Source organism: Cucurbita maxima, unplaced genomic scaffold (assembly GCF_002738345.1).
Source record: "Cucurbita maxima cultivar Rimu unplaced genomic scaffold, Cmax_1.0 Cma_Scf00106, whole genome shotgun sequence".
Lineage (NCBI taxonomy): Eukaryota > Viridiplantae > Streptophyta > Magnoliopsida > Cucurbitales > Cucurbitaceae > Cucurbita > Cucurbita maxima.
The window spans coordinates 259048-265489 of NW_019272122.1; the positions used below are offsets into that span (position 1 = coordinate 259048).

At 31.1% G+C, this 6442-nt stretch overlaps 1 long non-coding RNA gene across 1 annotated transcript in view; it reads left to right on the forward strand.

Moving 5' to 3' along the window:
• Window positions 1–6290, forward strand: part of LOC111473156 — a 113877-nt gene extending 107587 nt beyond the window's left edge. The window contains exon 3 of the long non-coding RNA XR_002715574.1: window positions 6203–6290. This is a non-coding gene — a long non-coding RNA (uncharacterized LOC111473156). The remainder of the gene's footprint in view (window positions 1–6202) is intronic.
• Window positions 6291–6442: the final 152 nt, after the last annotated feature.

Here is a 6442-nt window from a genome sequence, read left to right on the forward strand (position 1 = left end):
AAAAAAAAAAAAAAAGAATTAACCAGTAAAAAAGTTACAATATTTTTTAATATGACGGCACATACAATTTATGAGATATTATTGAGATATTTTTAGATAATTTTAATTTTACTTTCTTATATAAATAATGTAAGGCCCAAAAAAAATGAAGAAAAAAAAGAATAAGTCGTGGTCATGCTAGAATAGGCTACAATATAGGTTTTGCAAAAATAACCCCTAACACCTATCAAGTTATGCAAAAAAGAAACAGAAGTCAAGATTTGAGGAAGAAAGGCATTTTATGATAGAAGCATATCTAAAAAAATATTAGATTGTTAATCTATATAATAATAAAATTATCACACTCCAGAATTTGTTATAGATATTGTATTTAAAAACTAAAATATATTCGTATCAAATCACAACTAAATACAGACAAATTGAATAATGTAAACGGGTGAAAACATATTTAAAAATAAGGTTTAGCAATACCTAAGTAGAGTCAACCATGCATGAGTTATTTATCTTTACCTCAATAACATGGTAAACATCATAAGTGACTTCACTCTTAGAATTGGAAAGTGCGTGCACATACAATATGTATCATGATTGGTGGGGCCTAATTTTTTATAATTGTTTTTTGGGTTCTACTTTCTCTTTCGAGTAGGGTTGGGTGAACCCACTAGGTGGGCTCGTTAACATATTCCCTAAGTTTGACTATGGGCTAGCGTGCTCACGCTTCTAAAAACCAACAAAAAAAGAGGAGAACACGAATAATAACGAGGTATATGTATTCATTCATAGTGTTAGAGAACTAATTCATAATCATATGACATACAACATGCACGAAATCTCAAAATAAAAATCATGGTTAAATGAGATGATGCATATAATATTTCCATACTTATCATGAAGTAAATTACAACGAGACGTATGCACAAGAAGTATATGTTTTGTCATTTCGCTTCTCCTCCAACATTTCTCTTCTTCGGCAATTTTTTTTGCTCAAATCATAGATATCATCAAAAGTACCATTTAGGGTCACTTGACAATTTTAAAATATATAAAGAATGTTCTAGTTCATACAATGCTCGGGCATCTCACGCTCGCGCTTCCTTTTTTCTTTCATATTAAGGTCTTCGGCATATTGTGCACTTACGACTTCGTTCCCAGACGTCTTTCCTTTTTCGAGAGATGTCTAATTAAAAGGAAAAGATGGAAAGAACACATGACACCATATTTCATACCAAAATTTGCGAACAGGCAAATAATCTAGGGCTTTTGAGTAATTAAAAGACAGTACAAAATGGTTAACATTTCTACCATTTCAAAGAAAATAAAACAAANCGGGTGAAAACATATTTAAAAATAAGGTTTAGCAATACCTAAGTAGAGTCAACCATGCATGAGTTATTTATCTTTACCTCAATAACATGGTAAACATCATAAGTGACTTCACTCTTAGAATTGGAAAATGCGTGCACATACAATATGTATCATGATTGGTGGGGCCTAATTTTTTATAATTATTTTTTGGGTTCTACTTTCTCTTTCGAGTAGGGTTGGGTGAACCCACTAGGTGGGCTCGTTAACATATTCCCTAAGTTTGATTATGGGCTAGCGTGCTCACGCTTCTAAAAACCAACAAAAAAGAGGAGAACACGAATAATAACGAGGTATATGTATTCATTCATAACATGTTAGAGAACTAATTCATAATCATATCACATACAACATGCACGAAATCTCAAAATAAAAATCATGGTTAAATGAGATGATGCATATAATATTTCCATACTTATCATGAAGTAAATTACAACGAGACGTATGCACAAGAAGTATATGTTTTGTCATTTCGCTTCTCCTCCAACATTTCTCTTCCTCGGCAATTTTTTTTGCTCAAATCATAGATATCATCAAAAGTACCATTTAGGGTCACTTGACAATTTTAAAATATATAAAGAATGTTCTAGTTCATACAATGCTCGGGCATCTCACGCTCGCGCTTCCTTTTTTCTTTCATATCAAGGTCTTCGGCATATTGTGCACTTACGACTTCGTTCCCAGACGTCTTTCCTTTTTCGAGAGATGTCTAATTAAAAGGAAAAGATATAAAGAACACATGACACCATATTTCATACCAAAATTTGCGAACAGGCAAATAATCTAGGGCTTTTGAGTAATTAAAAGACAGTACAAAATGGTTAACATTTCTACCATTTCAAAGAAAATAAAACAAATGAATTTTTGGCTTTATTTAAAAGTCACTAAGTTTAATTAATATATAATTCTAAATTCCAAATTTAATGGATTATCCAAGTTTTTTCTTCAAAAATTGTTTTCCCACTCTAAATATGGTAAATTTTGAAAATTATAATTTTATATTAAATTTGAAGAAATCCAAAAATATTATTAAATATAGTATTTTTTCATATTATATTATTTTGCATTATATCACTTTAAATCTTAAATCTAATGGGGAACAACGATTTTTTTTTTTTTTTTTTTTTTTTTTTTTTTTTTTTTTTTTTTTTTTTTTTGTGAAATAGTTCTTTTGATCACTTTTTCTAATATGAAATCTCTTTATCGTCGAAGCTTTATCAATACTATGTCATGGAAGTTGAAGCGTCCAGTTTCAATCCCCAACAACTTCTCCAAATTCCATCATCGGTTGAATCCATCGAACTCACATTAATGACCCAAGTCATTTGGAGTCAGGTGAGACAACATGAATCCCAAAAGTTTTTTTTCCTAATTTATCAATTTCCTCCAAAAGAACTTTGACGATTACAATATGCTACAAACATATCATTATTAGATAGTAAATTGTTTAAAGATGGAAATATATTTACTGACAGCTATTACTACATTTCTCAATTAATAATTTATTTATTTATTTATTTGGTGCGTATGAAAGAACATCCGAATTTTATATAAATAAATAATAGTTTTAACAATTATTATATTAGTAAATTTTAGATAATGAATGGTGAGTAGTTAATTTATTTTTTATTAATTCAAATTATCAAATTTTAGGATTTTGAGTTTAAGGAAGAAAACAAATATATAAATAAGGAAAGAGAAGAAGATTTCGAAACATAGGCTAGAGGAAGAAAATAGAAAACAATTAACAAAAATATGGGAATAGAATTAAAAATTTTATTTTATTTTATTTTATTTTATTTCTATTTTTAGGAAATTTTTATTTTATTTTTTTAGGAAATATTTATTTTAATTCTATTTTTAAGAAAGGGAAGCAATTATAGCTTAGATCTTCTTCTTGAAATTATAGCCTAGATCTTTCCTAATTTTATTGTAATTATGTATCTTCTCTAATTTGTTGTACGTATCTTCTCTATCAAAATTAGGCAATGGGAATAAAATTGAAATTTTTCCCTTCTTTTATTTTAATTTTGTTCTTAGAAATCACACCAATTATGTATCTTCTCTAATTCTATTGCAATTCTGTATCTTTCCAAATTCTGTTGCAATTACTTAGATTGAGTTAGAAATTATCAGAATCTAAACGAAACGACCCAAAATTTTCTTCCTACTTCGGTGTGGTACTGTAACGACCCAAAATTTTCTACTTAATTTAAAGTCGCTACTGTATACGTACCATAAACATTGAATGCGGAAGACTTCATTTAAATTCCATAAAACATAATCTTTATCTTAAAACACAGTCATGAACTTACGTGTTTCGAAAACATCTTTAAAACGACACAACAAACGACTAAATCAAATAAATAAGAGTTTCAGTTAAAAACATCCTATTCTAGCCTAAGTCTAAGAAAATAAATACCACTATCCTATGCATGTGTCATGGTCTCGAGTATGGGCTCACCAGCTAGTTCGCACACCGCTGGGCCACTTTTCTTATCCGGTGGGGATATTCTGGGAGCCCTTTAGGCCGGACACCCGCTAGAACTAGTAACTATCACGGCAGCGCTATGCAAAGCATAACAATCGTTGTCCTGCCATTATATGTATGCGTTCATACCCTCGTGATTGGATAGGGGTATCCCCCCAAATGCATGAGCACACATAATGCATGAGGTCCCAATACTTTTTCATTTTCATTATCCTTTAATACAACCCCGCTAGCATTATGTACATATCATATCATTTTTCATATCATTTCAGATATCGTTCCAGATATCGTTCATCATTCATATCATATCGTTTTTCATTCTTCAGTTTTCAAATCATACATAATTCTAACGGGGTTATATTTCATGCCATTTATCGTAATTTCATGCCATTCATATCATGCTGTATACACACAATTTAAGAGACCTAACATAACGTTCTATGCTTTTAACATAACATTTCATCATATACACATCATACCATGACATATTGCATCACAATGTATCATATCATAAACAAGTCATAATGTAAACACTTCGTAGTCATATCATTTTCTAACTTATCATAGCCTTAACGTTCTTATATCTATCACAGACATATCATTACATGAACGTACCTTAGTCATATCATCACAAGAACGTAACCTAATGCTATCGTTCTATCAATCCTAACATTATTGTTCTATCAATCTATCACAAACCTATCCCTTTCTACCCGTAACCTAACCATATTCTTCCATCAATCTCTCTTATCCATATCACTCCAGTATGTAACCCAACCTTAACGCTTCATGAACGTATTTTACTCCTATCGTTACATTTCGTTTTGTGCATCCATCTCGTATCCTATCTCAAACATATTCTTGAACACATCGTACCGTAATTATTATCATACAGTTCACATATTATAACATATAAGAAGCATATTGATCCACAGACAATTTACACATTTCAATATATATGGCACGTGCAGAACCACAGGGCACGTGTCAATATCAAATATAACCATACTGATAGTAAGGTCACTTACCTGGCTAGCTTAAGTTGTTGTTACAAATATATCTTTAATGAAAGTTTGATTCAGTCCTTTGAAATCCGTGTCAACCTATGTGAGCCCATGATATTAGCTTCAAGTTTGAAATCTACAAAATTATTTCTTTAACTTACCTGGGTCCATTGTTAAAAGTCTTGAAATGTTATATGTCTATAATTATATTTTTATTAAAAATCTTATTTTCCATAGTTACCGTTGTAGATACACCTATTTAAGTTATTTCTCCGTATTTACTTTCTCTCTATATTTAGTTTGTGGTTTTTAATTCCTTAATCTTCTTTTATTTCTTTTATGTGTTTGTCTCTTAATTGTGTTCTAACTTATTCTAAATTTCTAGTGGATCTCTGTTTCCAAATCTTTCCTTGTCTTAGTGTTTAAGATTCACAAATTTTCTTGGCCATTCTATTTTTAATCTATGGCTACTAATAAAAATTTAATTTAATATTACTAATATGATGTGATTTGCTAGAATTCATATAAATGATACAAATTTAGTTTCTAACTCAAAATTAAACCATTGTAATAATTCAACGCTCAGGCTGTGATTTCTAAAAAAATAGGATTAAAGAAAATGAAGATTTAATATATACGTGACTATTATTCTTTTTCCGTTTTTTTTTGTTACTTTCTCGCTTCTCAGTAAGGATGGGTTGAGGAGAGATAAATATGGGGAGGGATGAGAGGTTAGTGGAGAGAAGTAGTGGAAATGTTGTTTTTTTTGTTTATTTATTTATTATTATTATTATTTTAACCATTTTTTTATAATTAATATTATTGGTTTATTTCTTTATTTAGTTTTGGGTTATTACAAGTACCGTTGAGCTAGNAGGCGAGATGCCAGTTAGAGAGGTGTTACTCTTCCCTTCCTACTCTGTTGTGGTACGGTTGAGCTTGGCAAGACGCCTGTTAGGGAAGTGTTACTCAACGGTAGATTGACTACTCTGCAAGGGGATCCATCTTATGGTAAGATGTTGATCATGCGAGTGGGTCAAGGTCACCTGCATGATGAGTCCTGTGGAAGGACGTTGACCATGTTGTGATTAATTCTAGCTGGGTTGTACGAGGGGTACATGTAGTTATGAGGGAGCACCTCATCCTCAAATGTTGAATACTGCTTCAAAGGTTAAGTCCTTCCACCCTGAGCTGTGTACTGAGAGTACTGAGACTCTAGGGTATAGAGTATAGTTGGTGGTTCTCACCTAAACTTAGATATGAATAAGAGCCTACAAGTAGGTTGCTTACTGAGTATATTTTTATACTCACCCCGTTTCCCTTTTTTTTTTTTTCCAAGTGCTAGTCGAGGTGGGGAGGTGTTCGAGAGCTGCACTGTCACAGAGGGGAGTCGTTCCGAAGCGTCAGTTCCTTGTCGGTCTTTTAGAGTCTTGTATTTTTCTTTCATAATTGTATTTTCCGTTTGTAATATTTGACTTTAATTTTGTATTTAATTTTTGTGTCGTTGACTCCTTTTTCTTTCTTTAAATTTTATGAGATTTTCATTTCCTATTTTATCACCTTTTAAATTTTATTTGTTTTCACG